Below are 17,964 nucleotides of genomic sequence, written 5' to 3'. Positions count from 1 at the left end.
ACTTTACTAGTGCTGTTCAAAAGTTTAATCTTCCAATCAGTCCTCATTGATCGGATAAAACTACTGAAATATCGTAGATAACTATAAAAAATTTCTGGCAAATAAATGGAAGTTTGAAATTTGAAATTTTGTTCCTTTACTTATCAAAGCATACAATTTTGTAGATGAAGCTACGATATCTTTTCCTAGAGTCAGTTTGACCTTTGAATGATGTTGCATACAGTAAGCTTCCCAGTTTATCCAGTTTTATTCGGGTTTGGCCGGTTACTTAATAGAAAATTTGGGAAAAGTCCGGACCGGCCCGGTTGTCCGGTTTCACTGATAAAAGGCCGAACTTTGCCCGAATTTATTCACGTTATTTGCTGAATAAAAAAAACCAATTGTATGGTAAAAATGTTTTATTTATGAGCCCAAAACGAAATTTTTGAGCAAGTTTTTTAAAAATAATCATAAGAGGTTTTTGGAAGCCTAAAATACGATTTAATATGGGAGAGTGGGTAATCATGGATCACTTTTTTTGATTTTCTACATTTTAAGGTATAATAAGGCATTTTTTTCAATTTTCAATAAGTTACTTTCCTCAACTTCTGACTGTTTAAAAAAAGCAATATTGAGTTGACCCAAAACTGTAATTTCAAAATTAATTTCGTTATTTTAAAGCAATTTCAGATGAGGAAATTAACAAGAGAGTTGTGTATGATTGAATAGTTTCGAAAACCAGGTTCGCAAAAGTTTCGGCAAAATTCCTTATAAACAAATATTTTTTCTAACTCTTCATTGGCCCAAGATACCCCACGGAATGTGGCCCACGATTTCCAACAAGTTATGATTTGCAAATTGGTTGCGTTTGTGTGATTTATTGATGTTTCATCATAACTTCCTTTTCCACGTGAAAGAACATGACAAAACTAAGATCATAAGCGTATGAGCTTATTTTTGTTATGAATTTTAGGTTCCCCATCGATGCAATTAGCGGGTATTTGTTTAATAATGTAAGTATTTTTTTTTTAATTTTTTAAGGTTGCTAAATAAAAGAAGCATATGATGCGTATTTAAGTCAACAACATGTAGAAAAATATGCTTACGCAAAGCGACGGCGATGACAGTTGGATTGTGATTTTTATCTCAACACACATCTGAGATATTCTGAGTGGCCCACGTTTCCCAAAGACCACGATACCCCACTCTCCCCTAGGATTTTTTTTTCATATTTTTTTAATATTTTTCCGAATATGAAAAAAAACTTAAAAATAATTCTGAGTTTTGTTTCATATTCAGATTCGAAGATCATTAACTCTTATGCAAAATTCAAATATAACAAAGCTTCAAAGTGGTGATTCAGATTCATCATGCAAAATTTTTATTTTTATTTAGATTTGAAAGTCGGATTAGAAATACATAATTGAACTAAGTATAATAATTGAAACTCAAAATATCCGAATTATAATTATGGATTTATAATTGAGGGCCTCGAAACTGATTTCTATTCTTGGCATATTTCTAAATTCAAAAACCGTTTTTATATACATTTCAGAAAACGTGTTGAATTGCGAAGCAGATTGCCAATTCTTATTCTGAGTTCTGGTTCCAAAAATCAGATTCTGTATTATGTACTGTTCAAAGTTAAGATTCAGATTCAACTCGTGAATGATTTCCACAATCAAAATAAATATAATTATGATGATGACTATTTCGGAATGGAATTCAAGTTGTGAGAGATCGCAGGCTTATAACTCTGATTGCTTATTCGATTTCAAAATTTAACCAGTCTGTTCGTTTGCACAATCCAGCTGAAAAGGACAAAAATTAAGTAGAATTTGAGTTCATTTTGCAAGTTTTGTCTTTTGAAAAACTTATCATAAAAAAAACAATCCACAAGAATTGATTTTTAATGAAAAATAATAACATTTTTTTTCTGATAAAGAAATTGCAGGAAATTCCAAGGTTTTGGCGTACTGTTAAACATTATTAATATTGCAGTTTTATCAAGAACTAAAATTCAAACTTAAATCTTTAACTAGGATCGATTTTACATAAATCCGCTTTGAACCGCAAAATTTTAATCTTTTACTTTTCAAAATTGGTTTTATTTTAAGAGTTTTTTTTTCGAAAAAAAACTCATTATAATTTTAATTTATTCGCCAGAAAGTGAATTTTTTCAAGCTAGATTTATTAAAATAAACAAACTATTTTTTGATAGCCTGAAATACGATTCAAAATCTAGTTATATTTTTCGATGAAAAAATAATAATGATGTTTTTCTTCATGATTTTCGTTCCTGGATTTTCATTAAATTTTCCCAGATATTGCCTGGATTTTGGTTTGAAAATTTGGAAAAAAGAATGCCCGAATTTTGCCAGGTTTTAAATAAAATTTACCAGGCCCGGATACGTACAGGAGAATTTCTGGAAATGTTGAGCTAAGTTCACCAGATTTTGAGGCAAATTTTAGGATTTCAACCATCGATGAAAGTAACCCCGACAACCATTTGGTGGGTATTTCGAATTTGCAACACAAATATACGTGTTAACATATCGTATATATACATTAGCACACATATTCTTGATTTGGATTGTATTGAATTACGATTGGCACGATTTGTCATGCGAATCATTTACGACTACGTTGATTCTTTTTGGAATATACTATGACAATTTACATCATCATATAGATGATTGCGGTTGTAATCTTGAAGGTCTTTGCTCAATATGCGATTGGAAATATCTTTATATACGACATTTTTCGTAACAATATGGAAAGTTTGACGACTTATTTGGTCGTCTTCTGCGACTTGAGTGCAGGGATCTCATTTTCCGTCAGTTGAATAAAAAAAATTATTTCAAAAAAATGCGTTTTTTTACTGTCGAATTCAAATTTCTTTTCAAACTAACATAAAATAAAAAATAAAACAAATTCAAGTTTATATCCTACAATTCAATTCAACGTTCAAGAAGTTATTGTAGTACCTGGACTTGATGCCCCGACTATACGATCTGCAGCTCATGATGGTTCCTCGACGCTATTTGGAATATATTAATTCACGGGGATTTGCCTCAAAGGCATTAAACCAAAAGCAAATCGTATATTTGTATAACTAAAATCTTTTAAATCGTAGAACACGTTATCGATGGTCTAAAAATAGATCAACATTTTGAAGCCTCCTTTAATACGATTCCAATCATCGATGTCCCATTATCATAAGCGATTTTATTGAACTTATTTGTATTCTTTTACGATTGCCAGCAAATACGTTTTACGGAAATCAGACATGCGAAATAATTACTAATTAATACGATTGCATGCACATTATTACGAATCAATGCAGTTATATACGTTTTTTATTTCGAATTATTTTATGCATAGCACGACAATCTCTCAGTCACGGCTGATCACCGTATATCGGTCGTTTCACGGATTTTTTGCGAATTGTCGTACACAAAGGTCGAGTTCATATGTTCATAAATACGAGTCTTTCTTTTTGTCGTAATAAAATCATGCAATGCATTTAAATACGATAAACAAGGTGCAGATATACGAAAATGAGTATAAATAACATTCTATACGCTGGTAGTCTGTGAAATAAAATACGACTTCTGATTGTCTGTGAACTTTTCTATGTTGATACAAAATGATTCTTTATACAAATCCTAACCTTCATTTTAAATATTTGAGGATGTATTTTCAAAAGTTTCTGTTTAACACAAAGAACTATTTATGTAAAAAAAATTATGTTAAAAAAATTGAAATTGAAATCAAATATCATAAAAAATAATATTTTATTTTCATGCATAGTTCGAACAAAAATGTTAAGGTACACCGGGTTAAGTGTGGACGGGTTTTCGTATAGTTCAACTTTAAAAAATCAGCAGTGGTTCAATTTTGATAAAATTTCGTTCAATGTGAGGCAGAACATGTTGTTTACAAACTCTGAAGAGATGAGCTTGATAGGCGCAAAGCGAGAAAAGTTATCACGTAAATTGTTATAACTGCTGGTGTCTTCACTTGCCCCAAGTACTCGCTCTCTCCTATTTAGGAGGGCGCAGCAGTTGCATAGAAGATGCTCTGCAGTTTCTTTTTCGAACCCGCAGAACCGAAAGTCATCGTTTTGAATTATGTTTATCCCTTTGGGATGCTGTTTTGTGGGTCAATGTCCGGTCAAGAGACCTGTGTGTAAGTACAACACACGAGATCCGATTTTATCGATAATATATACATACTTATTTCAGAACCAACTAGTACTTTACCCAACTTTTCATGAACCGAATGCTAAATATAGCTAAAATGTATTGGATGAAGGAGAGAAAATTTAAAAAAAGTGTAAACATCAAGTCTGAACAAAGCTGTCCACACTTACCCCAGGTAGGGTATGGAGACAAATTTATAGTTTTATGTACACACTATTAAATTTTTGGTGTAAATTTAGGTCAAATTGGATGCACAAAACTGAAGCATCATTTTTGACATAAAATTACACAGAGAAAAACAGAAACGCTTGGAGCCATAAATTCTATGAAATTAAATGTATGACATATTTGACATAATTTTATATCATTGATGATGTAAATTTATGTCAAAAAAGATGCACAAATCTAAACCATAACGTTTGGCACACATAAAATTAAATTTTCGGTGCTATAATTTTCTGTCATATTGTATGCACAAAAAGGAAGCATCGTTTGTGATGTAAAATTAGGTCCACTCAAAATTTACATGTTTGTCGTAAATTGTTGACCCCCTGGTTTGTGAATGAGATCTGCGTTAAAGAAATAGGTAGATGTAAGAAATACTAACACGAATTTTTATTTGCCATACACACTTAGATAAATCTTACTTTACATGAAATAGCATGGGTAGAAGGGAATCGGGCATTTACATGTGTCCATACAGACTATTTCATGTAATTATACTTGATTGTACTTGAAATGTAAACCCAAACTGTTCCCAGTTATTTTACATGTAACCGCATGGGTAGAAAATAATCGGCTTTTATAAACCGATTATACTGATCATTTCATGTTATCTTACTTGAGTTATAAAACACATCTCTAGTAGAAAAGTAGATTTACATGTCTTTTGATAATAGGAAGTTTACATTTGCAATCACATTTCGTGTATCAATTTTTATAACAAAAGGCTGTGTCATACACTCGAAGAAAAAACATCAGTAACTCTTTATGATTAGAATCCGAGTTATAGTTTATTGCGTATCGGAAACTGATACCTATTCATGGAAGTTCTCAATACATCCTGTGATTATTCGCTACAAAAGATCCGGGTCCTCATCGAGTCACAGAATTGGCCACAAAATTTGTTGCTGTCGGTGGAAGGTTGATGACGAACATGACAAATTATCGCGCCATCGGAATTGGGTGGATAGCCCGGAAAGAGAACCGGCGACCTCAGAGGTACAGAAGATCGTCACAGCTGTGCACCACGCCGTAGTCCTCGAGGGACGCGGAAGCTGAACTTGTAGCCACTGACCGGAGCGGATCATTCGTTGCTTACAATTAGTACCGATTATGATTTGACTTCTTGATATTCGTCCCCCGTTGAATGATTTTCGTTATCTTTTTTGTAAACATACAGCGATTTTTTCCTAGATCTGAAAAAGAGAAATTGATCTAAATCAATCTTGCTTTGCAAATGAGTTACATGATTATGATTTGTATTTTGGGTTGGTGATGTTAAAATCGCATACGGAGATAATGTTTACAATTACCCAACCAATGTTTAAATAGTTTTGAAGGATAGCACCGCCAATAGAATAAAAATTCAATCGTCTAACTTGGAGTGGTATTTGAATTTATTTCGAAAGGTTGATGTTTGCCAAAGAATAAAATAAATACACAGGCTTAAATAATATAGTAACCACATGACTACTTTTCTAGTTATTTTCGACAAAGAAACATTTTTCAGAATACAAATAGATGAACAATTTATCAACTAAAATTAATAAAACTGCCCTCTTGGTTATTAATAAAAAAAATCTAAATAGCGCTTCACTTTGTTCATTCCTCTCTGGTAATCAAACACAAGTTAAGAAAAACTGTACATACTATTTTAATAAAAAATAACATGACAAATTAAATTCGTTATATTTAAAATTATTTAAAGAAACATCACCATGAGCTTTGATCGTGCCTAAAATATTGATTTCAAGGCCTTATCACCAGAAAAACTTTTAAATAAAAGCATTGAAACACTAATTTCAATATTTATTCGAAGAATTAAAATTATTAAAATATAGATCAAACAAAATACAACGATCTCTTACAGTAATTTTAACGGATTTCTTTGCCCGGGAAACGTTTGCTTCATTGAAAATCAAACTGAGCTTAATTTGCACCAAAAATAAGAATTATTTTTTTAACACAACACCAAACATATTATAGGCTGTACCTACTATAACCGTGACGAAGAGCCCATTTTCTGAGAGTTTCTAGAAATCTGGAATCATGCTGCCTTTCTGCGGCAAGATTGTGATCTAAACTGCTTTGCTAAGCCCGTAGTAGGTCCCTGGAGTATAAGATGAATGTCCTTATGGTGTGCAGTCCAACCTCGGTAACATTGTCCAGTTTAAATGCTTCGCCTTCATCATTTGAAAATATAAATGAAGTGGTCCTGAGCTGAGCGGATATTTCGTATCGTTTCGATTGGATCTCTTCCGACTGGGTCTTCCGGTGCATCTGGGTACAATGTCTGGATTGTTTCACCTCTTCCTCCATGTCCTCGGGCAGCTGAACGTTCATCGATTCCGGTGGTAGGGTACGAAACAGATAACTTCTTCGAAGCTGTCCATCGGCACACCCTATCGAATTGGTGGATAAAACAGGGTTTCACTCCGATGGTACCGTTGTCACCGATAAACTTTAACTCGTCCGGTTCCATTGCGGGAATAATTAAGATTTAAAAAGAACTTAGCAGGCCGAAAATCGCAAGAAAAAAATTGATTTCGCGAGACAAAATAAAAACTCGCGAACGCGAACACGCCCCCGATTAAAACTCAAAATAAGGTAGTCTTGGTTCGAAACCGTTCAAAGGGAGCTCACTAGCAGCACTCAATTTTGAGTTTGACTGGGTGTATTCAAAGATGAGTTTGGCTGGGTATTCCCAAAGTTATGTTAAACTGGTATATAGTAGTTTTTGAAATTTCTTACGTACACTTGCTGAGCGAGTATAGATGGGACGGGACAATTAACCTCAAAACACTCGGTACTAAAAACGGGTAGCCGGTCGACACACATGGTCGTTTTTGAGGTTGATTGTCCCAAAACTTAAAAGTGTTTGGGAAACAACCAGCACAATATCACGTACACTACCAGCGGCAAATAGGACTATTCTTAGAATAAAGACCTGCCGGCGAACTCGAAATTAAGATACAGGGATCAGAGCCTTATATTTTTTTAGATTCAAATTTCATATAGTAATTGTACGACTGTTCGCATTTAAAAGTTCGTTCCTTAATCTTAGCATGAAGTAAATTATAAAATAAAAAAAAATGAGTGATATATAAAAAAATGATTAAACAACTCCTAGATTTAACTTTTTCAGTATCATTCTTGAAGAATAAGAATGTATAGAATCCTATGCCTTCAAAGTTAAAAAAATCAGCGGACTTTTTAATTGCTTTCAAATAAAAAAATTCCAATATAAGTTAACAGATATATCGCAACAGTAAAGCCACAGCCTCTACCAGCACTAAAGCAGGGTTGGCTAGGCTCTACCTCCTCCAAATATTAGTTGATCAGCAAGTACCTTTTAATTTATATTTAACATTTACAAAATTTCATCATCTTGAACTCGCTAATACTCTCTTATTTTAATTTGAAACTTATAAAAAAATATTTCTTAATGCTGCATATAAATTTGAAAAAAAAACAGAAGAACTATTGATTAACGAGCATTTGAAAACTTAGTTAATTGAGGTAAAGAAGAATTTGCGAATGATTAAACTCTTTTTTGAGAAAGTCGGTTCGACCGTGTAATGATATGAATTTGCAGGAGCAAGGTAACAGGTATTGTAATAGGTATTTCGGTACTCTGTCTTTTTATGTGTTGGTTAGTTTTCTAGCAAAATAATTTTTCATACTGCTAGTTCTTTTCATAAAATTTTCTACAATTCCATATTTATTGGCAGTACATATTTTTTTTAGGATATATTTAACAATATATCACGAAGAATTGAATTCAAATTAAAATTTTAGACGTTACCACTTTTCTCAAATTCATGAAAAAGTTTTATTCTAGCTTACCTCATAGACGCACCCCATTGCTTCCGATATTTTCAAAACAAAATTTTTTGTACATACAAACAGTGATACAAACGTTTCGCTGTTTAGGAAATCGAAAATTTAGAAAACGTTAGTTTTCAAGGTAAGAAACTTTCAAAACTGTAGTCCTAGCTTATCCTGTCTTTTTATATTTAGGTATATGTAACATTCATCAACATAAAACATGGGTCTGAACATAATACATAAACGGATTTTGCAAAAACTCAACATCTCAAAAAATAAAGAGAATGTCTCTTTAAAAAAGTGATAGCACAGAGAACATGGCACAGAATGTTGCTCAAATGATAGTCTGGCTTGTGCAATTTATCTAGAATCAGAGCAAAAAATTTTATCATCTTCAGTCATGGCCGAGGAAAAATTGTTAATGCATAGCAGTAATTAAAGAACGGGACCAGTTTTTCAGAAGGTAAGCGTATCCATTTCATTTTCAAAACTAGAACGTCGAACTTAAAAAAGAATCTTTTTTTGCATCAAAAGTTATTGGCACTTATTATTTTACCATATCGTACTGCTTACCGTACAAAACGTTGCAACTACATCTTGAATTATATTATTTTTAATTACTGGGAAACCACTATCGCTTTTCGCGCAACAAACATAAAATAGTACCTTCACACATGTATATATTCCCCTCAAACGCTCGTTACATAGCACAAGAAATAATGTACCATTTGCAATTGATAACACTCACTTAAATTCGGTTTTGCGGAGAGAAATTTTTCACGACCTGATTCGATTAAAAATGGACGAACAGTTTGAAAAGATAGTTTCACTGCATATGACATGTAAATGACTGCATTTAAAACTCCGCATTTTGTGATGAACACACACGTGACGAAGAAACTCGTAGAGTTTCTCAAATTATATACTTCAAATTATATACTTCACAAAACTCACAAGAAAACATTGTTATTATGTAGTTGATGACCTCACGCCGATTAAAACGAAAACGATTTGAAATGAACAATGCACAATTGTCTTTGCTCTTACGTCTAAACATGCAAAATTTTATGTCTTCCAAAGTATAAATTTCAATGCAAGATCTAATATGCGCAACAGATGATCTAAAATTACAACGGTTTTCCTAATTAAATACGAGTAGATGTAAAATTAGATCTTGGCAAAAATAGATCACAAGGAAACTAGATCATTATTCTGAAAAATGTCAGTGTGTTAGTTATTTATATTCAAAATGATGTAAATTTAAATCTTTTTTTCATTACATCAAATTATTTTTCGGTCTTTAAGCGTTTCTGTCACGTCTAAATTTAAAAATTTTTTGGTGTGTAAATAAACTCTTTTTTTCATTTTTAACCGCCGTTTCTTTTCCTAACTGGTTGTTTCGAATGTAAGAATTGTTCCAATTTAGAGTTTTGCACCGATAGCCAGCTAGTTTACGAGAAATTTGCAATTGAAAAAGGTGCACATCAACTCGACATCGTAGTTAAAAATAGAAAATTAGCAAAAAGTCACTTTATACGTCCGCTATTGCCGGAATCGTATCTCTTTATTGGTTAGATTACAAGTAAATTTAACACTCTGCATTAAAAGTTTGAAAAAATATTGCGCAGTATTGTTTTTATAGCCATCGTCCACACTTACCCCGGTGTACCTTATAGAAAGACCGGTTACCAAACCGGGGGGTTATTATAATTTTTGATATTTGCATCTTAAAACGAAATATCCTGAGTACATTTTATCAACATAATCGCGAACTATTTTTTTGAAAGCACAAATGACTGAAGATTCAAAACCTGCTGATGTGTTTCGATAAATCAAAATTATCGAGTGGTTTTTCTTCTTGATTTTTGATAAGAAATTCAGAAATTATCCCCAAATTGGCCCGGGTATTTTCCGGATTTTGGGTTCAAAATTATGGAATAAAATGTCAAGAGTTTGCCATGTTTTTAGATAAAATAGCACGAATTTTTCAATCACATTCTAGTGGAAATCGTTTAAAGAATATATACTTTCCTGAAGAAATAAATCAACCCAGATTTCCACACAAGGGGTGATAAATGGATAAAAAAAAAACTGGCAACAGTGCCACCACCCGATTTCTACGGCGATTTTCCACCACCTGTTTGGATACCAAATTCCCCAAATAGCGCCTCCCTTCGTCCCTTTCTTGGCCTCCTCGAGTTCCGATAAACTGTTAGTAGTGAGATTGACAGCTGGAGAAGGCTCTCCCCATAATTTCTCCGTATCGATGAATATGGATGATGATGGCCTGGCTGTCGGCGAAAGGTTCGTTCCCACACACCTTTAGCAAAAACTGGGAAAATCGTTCTTGACGAGCTTATGGGTTATTTACTGGTTGAAATCTTTGGTACAAATAGTGATAAAAAAGATAAACATCTTCCAAAATGAATTGATAACAATAAGTTTCAGCTGTATTAAATTGAATTTGACTTTGGCACCCCAGAGATGGTTCAAACCCCAGTAAAGGTGAGATGAAATGAAACCTACCTTATTTCCAAACTAGTCACGCTTTTCGCTGAAGCTCACGCAGTTCCACCAACACGAGAACAAGTTTCGTTGCCGCTCTTTTCGTTTTGGGACCAGATGGAAGCTGGCTGATCTCGGTCTTGCACGAGCACCACAACTTGCGAGAACCGGAGCAATCCGACGACGACTACGGCGAAAAAAAACCTGATCAACGAGACCTGACCCCTCGATAACTTGATTTTTCGTCGTTTAGTTTGGTTTCTCCACGCACTTTTTTCTTCTTCTTCACTCTGTGTAGCAGCCTTACGAAATTATCTTCGGCCTTTCACTGTGCTCACTTACTCGAACTGCAAGATGCAATTTTTTTCCTCCGCCGCCGGGGCAACAAAACACATTCACGGTGTACTATAAACTCTCGAGGAGCCAAACCAAAATGACCGAACACTAGCGCAATACACCTCTCACTCTCTCAGGTGCTTCCTCAGGTGATTTTATCTGCAGCTTAGAATGGTTATCGGAAATTGCAGCTTTGTATCGATGCACAGAAATGAAAAATTTTCACAAAAACACTGAAAAACTGCTCCAACTACGGTTTTATTTTGCAAACTGCAATGAAAGAAAAAAAGGATACCTATTGAGCAAGGAGCTAGTTTAGAGCCCCGGATGAGCGTTTCAAGTCTGTTGAAAGAGCGTTCCGGACACGGTGCGTTTCCCAACTAACGACCCCCACAAGAAAGCTCGTAGCCACTTTTTCCTGCGTTCTAGTGGGAAATCGGAAAAGCTATTAATCCACCTTCACTTTTAACAACACACAATATGGCCACACACCTTCAACCGGATGGATATTTGAGGGATACACCTTCGAAACAGGGTCGGCCACCCACACACAAACAAACAAACAAATCGCACACACTCGAAGGGACACGTTCACGCACTTCACCAGAAAAACCAAATTTTTGGCCAAAAGGATTTGCACCTCCAATGTTTGCTTCTTGCCAACCCCGCGAATCTTCTCTCAACACCATCCATACAACAACACAAGCGATATTTGCTCTTTTGATCCCCCCGTTCTTTGCAACCGGATGGATGAAACCCACAGCAGGGTAGAACGAGGAATCGATTTTGTCTTCCGAAATTTTCACCTAAAATTTTCCACCCACTGTGTATCGTTTCGTTTGACGGCGGACGCGTTTTTGCCGAACAACTCGCACACTACGATCTGGCTGTTAAAACAAATAGTAGCTACACGATTTGGAGGAAAGTCGCTCTGCTGCTGCTGCTGTTGTTGGCTGACGATATCCTTCCTTCAAATTTCTGTTTATTTTTCCTTTTGTCCCGTGTTTCGGTGGGTTTTTTGCTCCCCTATCCTCCTCCTTTTCGAGAGCAAAGTATTGAGTATCTCTCGCGGCACGGCGTTTACACAGTCGTGTTCGCTCTCTCTCCCAGCTCGGCTTTTTTTCAACAACACTTTCTCATGCTCTTACGTTGGGGTTTTGGGTTGGGAGTTTTGGAGTCTTGCGAGTGAAAATTTTTCTTTTGGTGGGCAGCACGCCAATCGGTTGTTATCACTGAAAGACGGGTTTGTGTTGCCATGTTCCACCTGGTTGGAATGTCGCCGAACTACCGGCTATGGGTGATTTTCCTGAAGTGTTCGGCAGAATCGGATCAAAAATCATTTCTTTACCCCAAATTTGGATCTACTGAATATTAAAACTGCTTGAACCATCGATCTATTGACATGAATTTATAACGTGCTATAGCTGCCTGGCAAATTTGGACTTACTTATTTACAAAAGATAGCAGATTAAAGCTAACACAATCTACGGAACTGTCAAACTTCCTAGGGTGCAAGCATACGTTAGGAAATATACAACCAAATTTTGTAACACCTCTTAGCAACCAAATGTTCCGTAACTACTCGAATGCATGCTTTCAAAGTTCCATATTGGCTGAGTAAGGGTTTCTTAGAAAAAAGACTGTTTAATAGCTTTTGTTGCATCCAAACGCGGGAATATGACAGAAGATTTCAAACAGGATTCTGAGTGGCTGCTGAACATAAACCATAATAAGTACTGCCCAGGAAAGAGCCTTACAGAAATATAGCTTTCAAAGTTCCATATTGGCTGTGTAAAGGTTTCTTAGGGAAATGACTGTCTAACTGCTTTTGTTGCATCAAAACGCGGGAATATGAGAGAAAATTTCAAACAGAATTCTAAGTGGCTGCCGAACATAAATCATAATAAATACTGCTCAGAAAAGAGCATTACAGAAATCTAACTAAAAGCCAAAGGACAAAAATTAAAATTATAGAAATTGAAATGTTTTCATCAGTTTCACAAAACAGCTTAACTTTTTTTCCCACGAGATTTTCCACATATCAAAAATAGAAATATTGCCAAAAGATACGTTCTGATGCGTCAACTTAAAAGATTCAGTTGAAAAATTTGGGTTTTGAGGTGGATCATATATGCTCCGTTGCATACTGGAGTTTACCGAAAAAAAATGTACCTATTTCGTTTTTAAGCACCTCGGGTGTGATAAATTCTCGTAAACTATCATATCTTATGTAAAAATGCGAAAAAACGAATAGTCTAAACCGTTTTTAGATGTGATAAAGTGATGTAGACCTTAGCAAACAATTGTAAACATACAAAACGTTTGGCTCCTTAAAGCCTAAAGAAATAATATAAAAAAAAAACGTTTTAAGATCAAATTACTCTGGCAGCTTCATTTCACTCAATTTTCTCTATGATTTTATGAATAGCTGAAATACCCATCCTAAGCGGAAAAAAAACCTTTGTCAGAAAGTTTTTAATGAGTATTAGAAAAAGGCTTCAGCAGAAGAAAAGTGCGTTTTGTATCATCTGTGATCTACTATGTGTGTTGTAAAATCTATATGTTTTAGATGAAATCCAAGTAAGGCATTATATGATTATGCTTGCTTAAGCAATTTTCTCCACGTCAGTGTTTTTATTTGAGGATAATTGTGAACACATGTAAAATTATTGAACCACTTGGCTCAAATTTCGGAAAATTTAGGAAAAAGTGCTCAGAACGGGATTTGGTAAGTCACAAAAAGTGCATCGAGGTGCTTCCAAAATCAAATCACCACTTCGAGTTTTAGTCTCAGTTAGAACAACATCCAAGCGTGGTCTAGTGGTAGCGTGTTCGATTCTCATCACTAAGGTCGGGGTTCTATCCCCAAGCCGGATAAGTTTTTTTTCAATAAGTTATTTGGTAATTGATTGACCATTCTGATGCGATATATGTAGGAACTGAGAAAAGAAGCAATTGAGCAATTTGTCGAGTTTGGAATCCGGCTCGTGGCATCATGGCGGCACCATGTACATAGTAACATAGTAAACAATTGAGAGAAGGTGATATGAATCGATGCCAAGGGTGCAGTTGAGATAGAGAGAAATTTTTTGCTCATTTTATGATTTTTTGGAAGCTGAAAGTTGAATAGAAGATCATTAAGACTTGTTTTGGAACTTTAAAGTATCAATAAGAACCTAAATTTAGCTGTACAGAACGTACTTCATATCAATGATGGGGCTGAGTAAGCGTTTTTGTACCTGTTTTATGGGACTTTTGAATCGATTTTCTTCAAATTTTGTACAATGCTTCAGCATTCACATATGCAAAATGTGTCTGAAAGCTGTGCCGAGTTGTGAAACACCTGTGCCACCATGGTCGTAGCATGAAATATGAGTCCTTGGACGGACAAAGCTCATATTTTAAAGAACTTTAGGTCGCTTAGGTTTTTTTACGAAGTGGAGCAGAAAAGTACACTTTTGTTACACTCCGAAAAATCAAATGATATATATTCACGAAAAGTCATGGTATCAAAGTTTCATATTGGCTGAGTGAAAGATTCTTCAGGAAATAGCTGGCATTCTTTTAGACCAACCAAAACCACCATCATCTATATCAAGAGAGGCTTAACAGGTGTCCCTTGATTTTTTTTATTTTATGTTTTTCAACTATTCGTTGTGACTGTCACGAAATTGTTAAAGTTAAGAACTCAACCAATTTGTCAGAATTTTCAGCAAATCTAAAAAGGAAACCGTTTTGAGCTCACGTTAAAAAAAAACAATTCATTTTCTTGGGGTCTTTTCTTGCACCAAGATTGCAGCTATCTCGCCGGATAAGTTATAAGTTAAGGTCTTGACAAAGTCCTTGAAAGAATTCAAAAATTGGCACCAAAAAAAGAAAAGTAACGTTGATTTTGAGAAATAAAACAAGCGCGCGATGATAAAAAACTGAGAAGACTAAACATCGATAGATGCGTTTCTGAGTTAAAGGGAGCCTATATCTGAGCGATCACATATCATCTTTTTGTTCGTCTGCACTGCAAGTTTCCCTTGTGGGGCGGACCACGCTTGGCCTACTAATGTGTGGTGGTAGATGCAACTCTATCTGTATCTACCGCTTCATAGTAGTAGGCCCGTGAGGAACAAAAATTTGATATGTGATGATATGCTTCTAAATAAATTCTACCCGCTCATTCTCAACCTCTTTCATTTCATCTAACCTTCTATCCACCTATATAAAAAAAAATAAATTTCATAATCTTTAGATGTCCCTACTAAAAAGGACATCACTTTTCACCGCTAGGCCGGTCAATTAAATCTACAAATATGACTTACGGTGATTAATCTTTCATAAAAAGAGAAATAAAAACTGAAATTTCCAATACAAACCTAAAAGAAAAAAATTTCTTATGAAAACGTTACTTGTAAATTGTGCAAAAACCAGGAATGAGTTTTGAGCCAAAACTAAGCTTTTAGGCTCCATGGTTTGAGAAATTCAAAATGACCCCAAATCGACTCAGTTTGAGTTTTTAATGAAATCGAAAGTGAAGTTTTTAAGAACGAATATTAATAGTCTGTAATCAAAATTGTTTATTTCAAGTATAAATAGAAAAACAACAAATTTTTTTTTAAATGTCACCTGGCTTAGTTTCAGTTAAAACCCCTTCAAATGTATTTGATTAAATAAAAATACATCAAAATAATAACAATTTTCGTGCTTAACAGTTCAAACTTATTTATTTAACGAGAGATTTAACATCTCAAGTTCTTTAACTGTCCTACATTTGAAAAAAAATAAAAAAGGTTCGAATAGATAAAATTCATCTTTTTTTTTTCAAGGGAGTTTATAAAATTCATCAGTTTTTGGAGTCTCATTTTAAAAATAAACACCAAATTTAAATGTCATACGTTTTGAAATACTAGTAAAATGTTTCCAGATTTTAACAAAATTTAATGAATAAACTCATGAATATGTACGCAATTTCTGGATTTTGTTTCTTAATATGATACATGGTTCGCTTAACGTAAAATTTGAAAATGTAAAAAAAATAACAACCTCTATAATTTTAACTCAAAAGACAAATTCGTTTGCAAAATTCGAGAACACAGTCGTAAAAATAAAGTTTTGACCTTCAATATAAACTAAGTAGAATTTAATTTTTTGGGTTATTGAGATACATTTGTTGGGGGGATATTGAGATAAATTTTTCTCATCATCGAAACTTTGGCACAGTTTTAGTCCCTGAAGAAGATCCAAAACGAATTGAAACGTTGGATACATAAAACAAAAATCGTTTTTGCTCTAAAATAAACTGCAAGCCTGAGATTCTGCAAAAACCAGGAATGAGTTTTGAGCCAAACCTTAGCTTTTTAGGCTCCATGGTTTGAGAAATTCAAAATGACTCCAAATCGACTCGGTTTCAATTTTTTAATTAAATCGATATTTAAGCGTTTAAGAACGAATATTAATATTCTGTAATTAAAATTGTTTATTTCAAGTATAGAAAAGCAACAATTTTTTTCAAATGTCACCTGGCTTAGTTTCAGTTAAAATCGAAAGAGCCTTCAAATGTATTTGATTAAATAAAAATACATAAAAATAATAACAATTTTAGTGCTTAACAGTTTAAACTTATTTATTTAACGAGTGATTCAACCTCTCAGGTTTTTTCACCCCCCTAAATTTAAAAAAAAAATGATAAAGGTTCGAATAGATAAAAATTTATCAGTTTTTGGAGTCTTATTTGAAAAATAAACACCAAATTTAAATTTCATACGTTTCAAAATATAACTGACATGTTCTAAAATTGTAAGAAAATTTAATGAATTAACTCATGAATATGTACGCAATTCCCTGATTTATTTTCTTAATATGATACTTTTTTTTTGAACGAGTTCCTCTTCAGCCTCGAGCGAGATCGGTCGCTGTTTGTAATCGGTCCTCGCAAGACAAAGGCAATAGTTTTTTATATCGAACTTGCACGGTGTGTTGTGATTTTGCGGTGCGATGAGTCCGTCGCCGGGTGAACCCCCAGATAGGACATTACCAGAATGGATGGATCCCAAAAATCAGCATGGACGCCTACATTACATTGTATTGAAAGCCGCAGACGGACATCAACTTCCGCAAAACCCTTTCGTCATCGGAAGGTCCGTGGAAAAATTTGGAAAAATTGAAGGATTCTACGAAAAGAGGCATGGATGGTATGTGACAAAATCAAGAAGCCAAGACCAAACTCGTGAGCTTGAAAAATTGACTAGTCTAATTGATGGTACACCGATCGTCATCGGTCGCCATCCTAGCTTGAACAAGCGCAAATGCGTTGTTACGTGTCAAGAAGTCGATGGAATGGATGAGAAAGAATTGTTAACGGAATTGGCATCCCAAAATGTAATTGAAGTGCGAAGAATTACAAAAAAAAACTCCAACTGGAATCGTTGGCACTTCCACATTAATTTTAACCATCAGCGGAACGGTAATACCTGAGTTTCTTAGCTTTGGGTTTCTCCGAGTGCGAACTCGATTGTATTATCCGTTGCCGTTTCTGTGTCGAAACTGTCTTAAATACGGACACACCAAGAAGAAGTGTGAAAGCCCTCTCTCCTGCAGCAAATGTAACTCCATAGGTCATGATAGCCAAAACTGCAATAATCATCCGTACTGCGGCAACTGCCAAAAAGATGGTCATTCTCCAATCAACAGATCCTGTCCCACTTGGATAGCCGAAACCAACGCAATAAAAATCAGCACCGAAAGGAATATATCGATTGCAGCCGCCAGAAAACTGATCCAGCAAACCAACAGTCAATCTACATTCGCCAACGTGATGAAGGCCAACAAAAATCCACTCATTTCAACAGACAATAGAAACCCCCAACCAATAGTCGAGTCAAAGCAGAAGGAAGAAAAA

General features: G+C 34.6%; 1 protein-coding gene across 5 annotated transcripts in view; it reads right to left on the bottom strand.

The window, feature by feature from the left end:
- The window catches only part of LOC129755424 (cAMP-dependent protein kinase type II regulatory subunit), a 304,331-nt gene that overhangs the window by 283,042 nt on the left and 3,325 nt on the right, over positions 1 to 17,964 (bottom strand). For 4 of the 5 annotated variants that reach the window (XM_055751913.1, XM_055751914.1, XM_055751917.1 and 1 more), the window contains exon 2: positions 10,761 to 11,345. The gene's annotated coding sequence lies outside the window, so the exon portion shown is untranslated. Of the gene's footprint in view, positions 1 to 10,760; positions 11,346 to 11,881; positions 11,963 to 17,964 lie in introns of those variants that run through there. The other variant, XM_055751915.1, reaches the window with a different exon arrangement.

The sequence above is a fragment of the Uranotaenia lowii genome, chromosome 3, assembly GCF_029784155.1.
Source record: "Uranotaenia lowii strain MFRU-FL chromosome 3, ASM2978415v1, whole genome shotgun sequence".
NCBI lineage: Eukaryota > Metazoa > Arthropoda > Insecta > Diptera > Culicidae > Uranotaenia > Uranotaenia lowii.
This window is presented reverse-complemented; position numbering and strand designations above follow the sequence as displayed.